The sequence below is a fragment of the Cebus imitator genome, unplaced genomic scaffold (genome assembly GCF_001604975.1).
Source record: "Cebus imitator isolate Cc_AM_T3 unplaced genomic scaffold, Cebus_imitator-1.0 Scaffold46, whole genome shotgun sequence".
In the NCBI taxonomy this organism is placed as follows: domain Eukaryota; kingdom Metazoa; phylum Chordata; class Mammalia; order Primates; family Cebidae; genus Cebus; species Cebus imitator.
Window position 1 is genome coordinate 3,199,363 of NW_016107361.1, and position 13,220 is coordinate 3,212,582.

A 13,220-nucleotide genomic window follows, 5' to 3' on the forward strand; every position below is an offset into this window, starting at 1 on the left:
ACCTGGCTAAATACCTAGGGGTGAAATTCTAGATTGTATGGTAAATATGTCTATAAAACCAGCAAACTGTTTTCTAAAGTTGCCATGACATTTGCTTTCCCATCATAAACATATGAGAGTCCTAGTTGCCAGCACTTGGTATTGTCGGTATTTTGATTTTTTGTTTGTTAGCTGTAGCCATTCTTATAGGTATGCAATGGTATCTCATTGTGGTTTTAATCTTTGCTGAATCACTAATTACACAGAACAAACTTTCTTGTACTCGGCACCCATACATCTTTTTTCATGTATCTTCTTTTGTGAAATTATTTGTCGAAATCATTTGTCTACTTTTATCTAGCTTTTTTTAAGTTAATGAGATTTAAGAGGTGTTTTCTTCCATAGTGAACATACATCCTTTGTCAGAGATTTGTTTTGCAAATATTCTTATCTGTGGTATGTGTTTACAGTAGCATTATATTTCATAGAGGAAAAGTTTTTTAATTTTGATGAAGTCTAATTTATTAATTTTTAAAAATTTAACAAGTCCTGCTTTTTGTATAGTAACTAAAGAAATCTTACCTAACCCCATTAATAATTTTCTTCTATTTTCTTGTAGTTTTATAATTTTTGGTTTATATTTAAGTCTATGATCTAGTTGTAGTTACTTTTTTAATCTCATGGAAGGTATGTGTCAAAGTTCTTTTCTCCTTTGTATATGGAAGTCCAGTTGTCCCAGCACCATTTGTTTTAAGAAACCATTCTTTATCCACTGTAATTGCATTTGAACCTTTGTCAAAATGCAGTTGACTGTTTATGTGCAAGTATGCTTTTCAAATCTTTTTCTGTTTCACTGATCTAATTGTCTGGCTTGAGGACAATACCACACTCTCACTTTTTGTAGCTCTATAGGCTTGAAATCGGATAGTATTTTTATTTTTTAAGATTGCTTTTGTTATTCTGGTTATTTGGCCTCTCCAAGCAAGTTCTATAATCAATTTATCTATGACTATGTAAAATCCTTAAAGATTTGGATTGTGATTGTATTGCATCTCCGAATTAATTTAAAAAGTATTGACATCTTCACAATATTTACCCCTTCAGTTCATGAACACTGTACATCTTTTAGATCTCTTTTGATTTCTTTTATCAGTGTTTTATACTTTTCTGCACATAGATTCTGCACATATTTTTCAAATTTATATTTGATGTATTCATGTTTTTGTTGTTATTGTATATCTTTTTATTCTCATTTCTAATTATTCTAGTGTATAGAATTACAATTGATTTTTGTATACTGGACTTTTCTCATTAAATCTTGCTAAACTCACCAGTTTTAATGTACTTAACTAATCTCTTTTTGTAGATTATTCTTCAGTAGATTCTTCTTTTATAGATTTCAAATTATTTTTAAAACATAATCCCGGTCAGCCCCAGTGGCTCACGCCTGTAATCTCAACACTTTGGGAGGCTGAGGCAGGCGGATCATCTGAGGTCGGGAGTTTGAGACCAGCCTGACCAACATAGAGAAACCCCATCTCTACTAAAAATACAAATTATCTGGGTATGGTAGCACATGCCTGTAATCCCAGCTACTCAGGAGGCTGAGGCAGGAGAATCACTTAAACCTGGGAGGCGGAGGTTGCACAGTGACCAGAGATCTCACCATTGCACTCCAACTTGGACAATAAGAGCAAAACTCCATCTCTCTCTCTCTCTCTCTCTCTCTCTCTCTCACACACACACACACACACAATCCTATAAACTTCAAATATAGACAGTTTTTATTTTTTCTACTTTTTACTTTGTGTATCTTTTGATTTCCTATTTTTAAAAAAATTTATTGCATTGGCTAGAACCCCCAGTTCAATGTTGAATAGAAGTGGTGAGAGCAAGCATGCTTGCATTATTCCTGATCTTAGAGGCAAAGCATTCTGCTTTTCACCATTGTGTAGAATGGAAGCTATAGATTTTCATAGATGCCCTTTATCAGGTTGGAGAAGTTTTCTTCTATTCTTTGTCTTCAAAGAGTTTTTATTATGAATGAATATTGAATTCTATTAAAAGCTTGTTTATCATCTGTCGAAAGAGACGTATAAAGGTTTTCCTTCTTTAGTGATGTGGTTATGATTGATTTTTCAGTGTTAAAAGAGTCTTGCAGTCTTAGGATAAACCCTACTTACTCAGAATTTATTATCTCTTATGTATTACTATATTAGTAGATTTGATTTGCTCTCATTTTGTTTAAAAGTTTATATCTACATTGATGAGAAATACTGTTCACTGTTTTTTTTCCTGGAACATTTTTTGGTTTGTTTTAATATCACAGTAGCTCTGGCCTCATTATATGAATTGTGAAATGTTAGTTTCATGGAGTTTATGTAAAATTGGTATTATATCTTTCTTAAAGGTGTGGAAGAATTAATTAGTGTATTCATTGGGCTTGGCATTTCTTTTTTCTTGGAAATACTGTAACTATGAATTCAGTTCTTTTAACATATATCAAAGTAGTCATGTTGTATCCATCTCTTCTTGAGGAAACTTTGGTAGCTTATACCTTTCAGGAAATTTGCCCATTGCATCTAATTGTTTGTAATATTTTATTATTACGATTTTAATCTCTAAATTCTGTAACTATGTTTTTGTCTTTTATATTGATATTGATAATTTCTATTCTTGTCTCTTTACTTGGTTGGTAAGTCTGGTTAGAGGTTTATCTTTTTTTATCTTTATGAAACAAGGATTTGGTTTTCAATTACTCTGTGTTTTTTTTTTTCACTTGATTAATTTCATCGATTAATGGACCTATATCTATTATACATTCCTTTCCTTCTAACAGTTGAATTTGATTTCTTTACCAGTTTCTTAAAATAGAGGGTTAGATCACTGATTTGAGAGGCATTTTTCTAACATAAACATTTATTATACACTTCTCTCTATACATTTTCCTCTAAGTATTGCTATAACTGCATCTCTCAAATTTTGTCAGTGTTTTCATTTTCTTTTAATTTAAAATATTTTCTAATTTTTCATGTGATTTTCTCTTTGACTCAGAGGTTATTTAGAATTGTTTTGTTTACTTCCAAATATTTAAAAAATTTCCAGATATCTTTCTTCTACCTTTTTTATTTTTCATTTTAGAGACAGAGTCTTGCTATGTTGCCCAGGCTGGAGTACAGTAGCTATTAACAGGTGCAATTGTAGTGCATTATTGCCCAGAACTCCAAGGCTCCAAAAGTCCTCCTGCCTCAGCCTCCCCAGTAGCTAGGGACATGCCACTGTACCTGACTTACTTTTTTTTTAGTTTAAGATTTTTTGTGGTCTTATAATTAACTTTGTATGATTTTTTAAATTTAAACTTGTTATGAATTGATTTATGTACTCCATCCCACAACTGGCATTTCTCCCCATTACTAAGGGAGTTTCTTCCCAAACTCTCTTCCCCCTGCTGTCCCTCCACCTTCCCACCCAACAGACCGCAGTGTGTGATGCTCCCCTCCCTGTGTTCATGTGTTCTCATTGTTCAACACCCACCTATAAGTGAGAACATGTGATGTTTGTTTTCCTGTTCTTGTCAATTCGCTGTGTATGATTTCCAGATTCACCCATGTTCCTACAAAGGACACGAACTCATTGTTTTTAATGGCTGCATATTATTCCATGGTGTATATGTGTCACATTTTCCTTGTCCAGTCTATCACTGATGGGCATTTGGGTTGGTTCCAGGTGTTTGCTATTGTAAACAGTGCCACAATGAACATACATGTGCATGTGTCCTTATAATAGAATGATTTATAATCCTTTGGATATATACCCAGTAATGGGATTGCTGGGTCAAATGGAATTTCTATTTAGAGGTCCTAGAGGAATTGCCACTCTGTCTTCCACAGTGGCTGAACTAATTTACACTCCTACCAACAGTATAAAAGTGTTGCTATTTCTCCACATCCTCTCCAGCATCTGTTGTCTCCAGATTTTTTAATGATCGCCATTCTAACTGGTGAGAGGTGATATCTCAATGTGGTTTTGATTTGCAATTCTCTAATAATCAGTGATGATGAGCAGTTTTTCATATGTTTGTTGGCATCCTATATGTCTTCTTTTGAAAAGTGTCTGTTCATATCATTCACCCACTTTTGAATGGGGTTGTTTTTGTCTTGTAAATCTATTTTAGCTCTTCGTAGATTCTGATATTAGCTCTTTGTCAGATGGGTAGATTGCAAAAATTTTTTCCCATTCTGTTGTTTGCCGATTCACTCTAATGACTGTTTCTTTTCCTGTGCAGAAACTCTGGAGTTTAATTAGATCCCATTTGTCTATTTTGGCTTTTGTTGCCAATGCTTTGGGTGTTTTAGTCATGAAGTCCTTGCCTATGCCTATGTCCCGAATGGTTTTCCTAGGTTTTCTTCTAGGGCTTTTATGGTGTTAGGTCTTGTTTAAGTCTTTAATCAATCTGGAGTTAGTTTTAGTTTAAGGTGTCAGAAACTGGACCCCTGTCTATACATGTTAATTACATAAAGTTGGTGAATAGTATTGTTTCAGGCTTCTATAACCTTGTTGATTTTCTGTTATATTATTTTGCCAAGAGAGGGTTCTTGAACCACCCAAGTATAATTACAGATTTGTCTGTTTCTTTATTTAGTTACATTATTTTTTGCTTCATGTATTATCAAAAACAGTTTTTAGTTTCACACACACTTGGTTTTTGTTTTTCTGTTTTTCTTAGTGAATTGATTTTTAAAAATCTAACGTTCTTTTTTGGCTCTGGTAATATTCCTTGTCTATGTCACACTGCCTATGGCCCTGATGTTTTATAACCTTGGTCCTTATTTTTTTGTTCCTGAAATTAAAACTGAAACTTTTTTTTAATAAGTGAAATAGAGAAAGAACTCAGCAGACTGACTAAGATGAACAACTCAGATGAAGTAACCAAGGTTTATACCCAACTACTTTGTAGCATAGTCAGAACTAAAATTCTTACACTGGGTAATCGCTGGTTCCACTCAAACTAAAATATGTCTGCTGATGAATTTGCTCTGAATAAGCACCATACTATCAAGTTCTAAATGTATATGGAAGAGATTTAAAGTCCAACATCTTGTATCGAAGTTCTCAGAATGGAGAATTCACTTCTCTTTGGTAACAGATTACAGGGAACAAGTAATTGTGCTGCAGCAAGTTGGGCCAAAAATAAGTTATAAAGTCATTTTCCACATTCTCTTTCTAAGATGGAAGTGTTGTCAGGAACAACAATTATCTTCATGGTATCACCATCACTCTGTTATAATAATGTAACTCTCAGATAAAGCTATTAATAGCTCCAGTTTTTGGTGCAGTTGCTTCATGAATTAGCTGTGATTTCTTAGTTTTCCAGGTACTTCAATCAGTAGCATTCAGTTAAACATCTCACACACTGTAAGTAGCACATGCACACATTAATGCACAGTGCTTTTACATTGTAATAGGAACAAAACCCTACCTTTCAATACTTATGTAAGAGGAATCATGAATGATAAAGACATTTTGCATAAAGTCACTAGTAGTCTGGTCTTTTGTTTTTCTAACAATGTCTTTAATTCTAAACTGACTAATATGGATAATAAAAACACTGGACTATATATTAAGACATTGTTTTGTTGAAATCTTTTATCCTTGACTTGTCTATTTCTTCTTATTCACATTGCTTTAGGAATACTGAAATTTTTATGGCTGTCTTTTTTTAGACACATTTTTAGAAGCTGGTCAGAGAGAATTTGATGATATCTATTTTTGGTCTCAGTAGGAGAATCCTAATTTGCATTTCCTCATGGGTCATCATTGCCTAAATTGATCTACACTGACCTGGTTCATTTTAAATCAATTCAGGGTGCTTCTGTGTGCATACAGAACAAATTATCTGTTCTTCACATACTACAAAATCAATCCCAAGGAAATTTAAATGATCTGCATGAATTCTTCAAGTAAAAGTGTACTGTGTTTCTCTGATCAAAGTTGAGAGGAATACTGAGGTAAAACTAAAGCACTGAAAGGGATTAACCAAGTAGACAAAAATTATATCAGTTTTCTGTATACAAAATACATTTTACTCACCCACTATATAATTATTTTTTATTTCTTAACTGGTTACTATAAAATGTATTTATATAACATTTTATATTTATTTTATGGACATGGAATATTTTTGTGGCAAGATGAACAATTGTTACTCTACTACAATTGAAAAGATTGTGCCTTTTAAAGTCAAGATTCTGTAGCCAGCTTTACTTTAGAAGTAAGATGTGAAAAAACAGTCTAAACTGAATAAGGGTCTATGGTGGTTTTCTTTGCTAGAACATGTTGAGCTATGTAGCTAGTCAACAAAAATTGTCATTGAAACTTCTCTTAATATCTTAGCACTTGTTTTTAAACAGATTTTCCCTTAAATTGCTGAACTGTAAGAAAATAGTTATATTGCTTGTTGTATTTTAAAGATATCATACTTTAAAATATATTTAATTTATTGAGCTTGTGCAATACCAAACGTATAAGTGCTATTCATAAATACCTATGATACTAATTAATAATAAATGCTATGAGAAAAGTAAAGGGCTATACGAGTTTTTATAAGAGAAAGAAAGCTTCTTGATGGAATAAATTAGTAAATGTTTAATTGATAGTAAGGCACTTAAGTTAGAGTTTAAGGGGAAAATAGATTTTGAACATGAAAACATTTAAAAAGTCATTCTATATAAAAGTAATAGTATAAACAAAATCATTAAAGCAGAAGATTGTGGAAATGTTTTAAAAACAATGACTAGAAGATTAAGGCATTAATATAAAAGTTGAAGTGAAACATAAAGACTCACAGGACAAGGACGACTCTTGCAAACCAAACTAAGACTTTGAGCTTTTCAGTTTTAAGCAAAAACATGCCATCAAAGTTTTAGAGCTGTTGAAATATTTCATAGAATAATAGGCTTCATTAAAAAACAGCAACAGCTAGAAGGCATGTTTTCAGGGAGTACTTAATTTCAGTATATATGCTAGGTCTGGAGATAAAAGAAAATATTCTTGCTCTCAAGGAATTTGGGGTTTAAAGAAAGAGATACATACACAAACAAAAAGCATATGATTTATATGCCAACTGTTTCTGTAACACAGATGGATACAGGGTGCTGAGGGAACAAAGAAGATGATATAACAAGGTAATAGTAGCTCCAGAAACATGTAAGTCCTGAACTAGCAGTGGCTTGATACAATAAGCATTTATTTTGTTTTCCATCACAGCCAAATGGGGTGTTCCTTCTGAGATGACCTACCATGTGGTCATTTAGTGACCCAGGGTCTTTCCTCAGTGACTCAGGATCTTTCCTTGGAAGGCCTAGAGGACAGTAGCTCCACTGTCCTCTTGGAAAGCCTAGAGTAGTTCCACTGTCCTCTGGCCTTCCAAGTCTTTTCCCTGCGTGAGGCATACATACCTAACTAACTTAACTCACAAGTTTTACACTTACTCCTTTGATGAGAACTAGTAGAACTAGAAAAGTGTTCCAGCTGTGTGTCCAGGAAAGACACAATAAAAATTATGATGAACACATTGCAATTTGCCCTAAGAATACATTTGACTATAGAGTGGGGGTGGGTACATTCAGGAGTGCTGGAAAGCACTGGTGTAGTTGTATGTGGTTGTTTACATCCAGCATCTGTTCTGAATCATTAGAATCTACCCAACACCTGTTTTGATTGATTCATGTCCTTTAGTTGTTAAATATTTTGATTAATTTCTGTAGTTTACTTGCATTTGTGCTAAACCTGCAATAGGGGGAGTGAATCCAAAGGCTCCATTTTGGCATGAATGAACTGGCAGTAGTTAATAACATGAAACAAAAATGGAGATTTGAAGATAATGAGATAATTTAGGAGGTTACATTTCAAAAGTACAGGTGAGAGATGAAACCTGGACAGTAGGCAGTAGAGATGAAAAAAAAGTTAAAGAAGAAAACAAAGAGGCAAAATCTGGAAACACAGATCCAGGCAGCTATTTGGATGTGAAAAGCAAGAGGAGGAAAGAGCTAAAAAATAATTGCATTAGTCCATTCTCACACGGCTATAAAGAACTACCTGAGACTGGGTATTTTATGAAGAGAAGAGGATTAATTGACTCACAGTTCTATAGGCTATACAGCAAGCATGGCTGTGAGGCCTCAGGAAACTTACAATCATGGTGGAAGGGTAAACGGGAAGCAAGAACGTTTCACATGGCAGCAGGAGACAGAGAGCAAAGAGGGAAGAGCCACACACTGTTAACCATCAGATTTCATAACTCACTATCATGAAAACAGCAAGGGGGAATATGCCGCATGATCCAGTCACCTCCCACCAGGTCCCTCACCCGACATTGGGAGTTACAATTTACAATGAGATTTGGCTGGGGACACAGAGCCAAACCATATCAATAATCAGGGTAAATAAATAAATAAATGCCGGCGATGTTAAGCCTAGGTAATTCAGAGGTTCATAGTGCTTTTACCAATATAGGAAACAAGGAAAAAGAACAAGTTTTAGAAGAAGACATTGGATTCTAAGCTTTTGGAAGCCAGGTATTTGCTTGGTAACTCCACAATCTGATGCAGAGCTGAGTATACAGTAGGTGCTCCGTAGTTATTCATTTAATTAATGACTAATGAAACAAAATTACTTCAGTTTTAGATACACTGAGTTTTTGGTGTCACTAAGACATTTGTGTGGAGATGTCCAGCAAGTAATTGTGAAGGTAGAATCAGGGTAAAGAAGAAATAAAAACCTCCTAGGGAAAGGTAGTAAGTAAATCCACATAATTACAAGAAAGAATATACTGGAATTAAAAAGTCTCATAAAACAGAGAAGAAATTCTTTAAAGGGATGATTGGACAGGTGATAAAGAAACTTTAAGAACTAAGAAGCAACCATTTTATTTCAGAATTATGGGATATGTTTCTTTTATTTTATACATGGTTTTATTTCATTCACCTTTTTTCCTTTCTGAATCATTATGGGTATATGTAACAGCATGTATCATTGTCTATAATCTGTCTTAAGGTAATTGTTAACTTTGGCATATTTCCTTCAAGTCATTCTAAATGTGTATTTTAAAAAGTCAATGAAGAATTTATCATTTGTTAATATATACAATTTTTCAATATAAAATTACCCTCTTTGAACTGTTTGATGATATTGCCTTAAATTCTACTTTGAAAATAGAATTGCAACTCTTAATAGTTCAATGTTTGCAGTTTCCAAACAATCATTTTCATTTTCTTTCTCTTTTCATATCATTGTTTCAATAGTCTCATATAAGCTACTTATTATTACTTTGATTTGCTTTAATTTTACTTAACTTTAGTTTTTCCTTTGCCTTCTACAGACTTCATGACACTTACTTTTAGTCACACTTTATATGTCTTGTGTTCTTTTTGTTTTGTATTACATCTTGTTTTTATTGTATATTTTCTCTACTTAAAATATGTTTTTCTTATTTTGATGTACCCCAAGGAGTTGGAAGTCATATAAGCCGTTTTTAATTCTTATAATGATTACATTCACATTTCTAAAAAAAAAAAAATACCCTTCTATATCACAATTTTCAAAAGTCAATAGTAAAATATATATTTTGCATCACTTCCTCCTTTTGATACTTTATTCACTCTATGTGAGAGGGGGAATGTACCACATTTTTACTTCTTTTTCACTTTATTTTCTCACATTTTAAAACAATGATGTATATGTTAAGACCTGTAATTATTATTAAACTATGTTAAGTATTATTTTCTCTTTAAGCAACATTGTTTTCATTCAATTTTGTAACAAAATTTAAAATAATAATTTAGACTGAAATTTATGTTTAATGTAACTCAGTGTTCCCTGCTATTCTTTGTAGAGCTATTAGCTAGATGTTAGTTTCTGGAACTACGTAACAGATTACTGCTCTCAAAGGGCTTGGAGCCTAATGGCCTTCTCTCATTACTATTACTCTTTCTTATTCTCTTTTTTGGTTAAAAGTAGTATTAAACTTTGAATTACCTCCATTCTTAATCTGCTACTTTAAGTACTTTACACAAAGTATAAGGAAAGAAATTTATTCTAAGTTCTTGAATATCTAAAATTTTTTGGGAGCAAAAATTCTTTTATGATTTGATACTGCAAGAAAGAGATCTAAGGCTGATTTTATTTCTCTTTATATAAGTAAATTAATGTTTGCTCATTTTTCTGTCTCAATATTTGTAGAATTTTGCTTATGTTCTTTTTTTTTTAAGGTGCCATCTGGATTTATTTATTTATTTATTGTACTTTAGGTTCTGGGGTACGTGGACAGATCATGCAGGATTGTTGCATAGGTACACACAGGGCAATGTGGTTTGCTGCCTCCATCACCTGACCACCCAAATCTGGCATTTCTCCCCATGTTATCCCTCCCCAACTTCTCCACCCACCCCCAACAGTCCCTCCCAATAGGCCCCAGTGTGTGATGCTCTGCTCCCAATGTCCATGTGTTCTCATTGTTCAACACCCTAAGAGTGAGAACATGCGGTGTTTGATTTTCTGTTCTTGTGTCAGTTTGCTGAGAATGATGGTTTCCAGATTCATCCATGTCCCTAAAAAGGACACGAACTCCTCGCTTTTATGGCTGCATAGTATTCCATGGTGTATATGTGCCACCTTTTCCTTGTCCACTCTATCGTTGATGAGCATTCAGTTTGGTTCCAGGTCTTTGCTATTGTAAACAGTGCTGCTATGAACATATGTGTGCATGTGTCCTTATAATAGAATGATTTATAATCCTTTGGGTATATACCCAGTAATGGGATTGCTAGGTCAAATGGAATTTCTATTTCTAGGTCCTACAGGAATTGTGACACTGTCTTCCACAATGGTTGAACTAGTTTACACTCCCACCAACAGTGTAAAAGTGTTCCTATTTGTCCATATCCTCTCCAGCATCTGCTGTCTCCAGATTTTTTAATGATCACCATTCTAACTGGCGAGAGGTGGTATCTCAATGTGGTTTTGATTTGCAATTCTCTAATAATCAGTGATGATGAGCAGTTTTTCATATGTTGGCCTCATATATGTCTTCTTTTGAAAAGTGTCTTGTTCATATCCTTCTCCCACTTTTGGATGGGTTTGTTTGTTTTTTTCCTTGTAAATCTGTTTTGGTTCTTTGTAGATTCTGGATATTAGCCCTTTGTCAGATGGTTAGATTGCAAAAACTTTTCCCCATTCTGTTGGTTGCCAATTCACTCTAATGATTGTTTCTTTTGCTGTATAGAAGCTCTGAAGTTTAATTAGTCCCATTTGTCTATTTTGGCTTTTGTTGCTAATACTTTTTTTTAGTCATGAATTCCTTGCCTATGCCTATGTCCTGAATGGTTTTGCCTAGGTTTTCTTCTAGGGCTTTTATGGTGTTACGTCTTATGTTTAAGTCTTTAATCTATCTGGAGTTAATTTTAGTGTAAGGTGTCAGGAAGAGGTCCAGTTTCTGCTTTCTGCACATGGCTAGCCAGTTTTCTCAACATCAATTATTAAACAGGGAATCCTTTCCCTATTGCTTGTTTTTGTCAGCTTTGTCAAAGATCAGATGGTCGTAGATGTGTAATGTTGCCTCCAAGTCCTCTATTCTGTTCCATTGGTCTATATCTCTGTTTTGGTACAAGTACCATGCTGTTTTGATTACTGTAGATTTGTAGTATAGTTTGAAATCAGCATGATGCCTCCAGCTTTATTCTTTTTGCTTAGGGTTGTCTTGACTATGCAGGCTCTCTTTTGGTTCCGTATGAAGTTTAAGGTGGTTTTTTCCAGTTCTGTGAAGAAGATCATTGGTAGCTTGATGGAGATAGTATTGAATCTATAAATTACTTTGGGTAATATGGCCATTTTCACGATATTGATTCTTCCTAACCATGAGCATGGATTGTTTCTCCATATGTTTGTATCCTCTCTTATTTCCTTGAGCAGTGGTTTGCAGCTCTCCTTGAAGAGGTCCTTTACATTCTTTGTTAGTTGTATTCCTAGGTATTTTATTCTCTTTGTAGCAATTGTAAATGGGAATTCACTCATGATTTGGCTCTCTGTTAGTCTGTTATTGGTGTATAGAAATGCTTGTGATTTCTGCACAGTGATTTTGCATCCTGAGACTTTGCTGAAGTTCCTTATCAGTTACAGGAGATTTTGGGCTGAGATGATAGGTTCTTCTAAATATAAAATCATGTCATCTGCAAATGGACAATTTGACTTCCTCTTTTCCTAATTGAGTTCCCTTTATTTTTTTTTCCTGCCTAATTGCTCTGGCTAGAAATTCCAATGCCATATTGAATAGGAATGGTGACAGAGGGCATCCTTATCATTCAAAGTGCATGCTTCCAGTTTTTGCCCATTCAGGATGATATTGGCTGTAGGTTTGTCATAAATAACTTTTATTATTTTGAGATATGTTCCTTCAATACCTGCTTTATTAAGAGTTTTTATCATAAAGGGCTGTTCAATTTTGTCAAAGGCCTCTGAATCAATTGAGATAATCATGTGATTTTTGTCTTTGGTTTTGTTTTTGTGGTGGATTACGTTTATAGAATTGCGTATGTTGAACCAGCCTTGCATCCCCAGAATGAAGCCTACTTGATCGTGATGGATAAGCTTTTTGATGTGCTGTTGCAATCAGTTTGCCAGTATTTTATTGAATATTTTTGCATCTATGTTCATCATGGATATTGGCCTGAAGTTTTCTTTCCTTGTTGAGTCTCTGCCAGGTTTTGGTATCAGGATGACGTTGGTCTCATAAAATGATTTGGGAAGGATTCCCTCTTTTTGGATTGTTTGCAATCATTTCAGAAGGAAAGGTACCATCTCATCTTTGTACATCTGGTAGAATTCAGCTGTGAACGCATCTGGACCTGGAGTTTTTTTGGTTGGTAGGCTATTAATTGCTGCCTCAACTTCAGCCTTTGTTATTGGTCTGTTCGAGGTTTAAACTTCTACCTGGTTTAGGCTTGGGAGGATGTAAATGTCCAGGAAGTTATCCATTTCTTCCAGGTTTACTGGTTTATGTGCACAGAGTTGTTTTTAGCAGTCTCTGTTTGTAATTTGTTTTTTTTTTTTTCCCCATTTATTTATTTTATTGTATTTTAGGTTTTGGGGTACATGTGAAGAACATGCAAAATTGTTGCATAGGAACACACCTGGCAGTGTGATTTGCTGCCTTCCTCCCCATCACCTACATCTGGCATTTCTCCCCC

The 13,220-nt window shown here is 34.2% G+C and overlaps 1 protein-coding gene across 1 annotated transcript in view; it reads left to right on the plus strand.

Annotated features, from left to right (window-relative positions):
* Nucleotides 1-13,220, plus strand: part of TMEM232 (transmembrane protein 232) — a 337,836-nt gene that overhangs the window by 272,149 nt on the left and 52,467 nt on the right. The gene's annotated exons all lie outside the window — the stretch shown is intronic.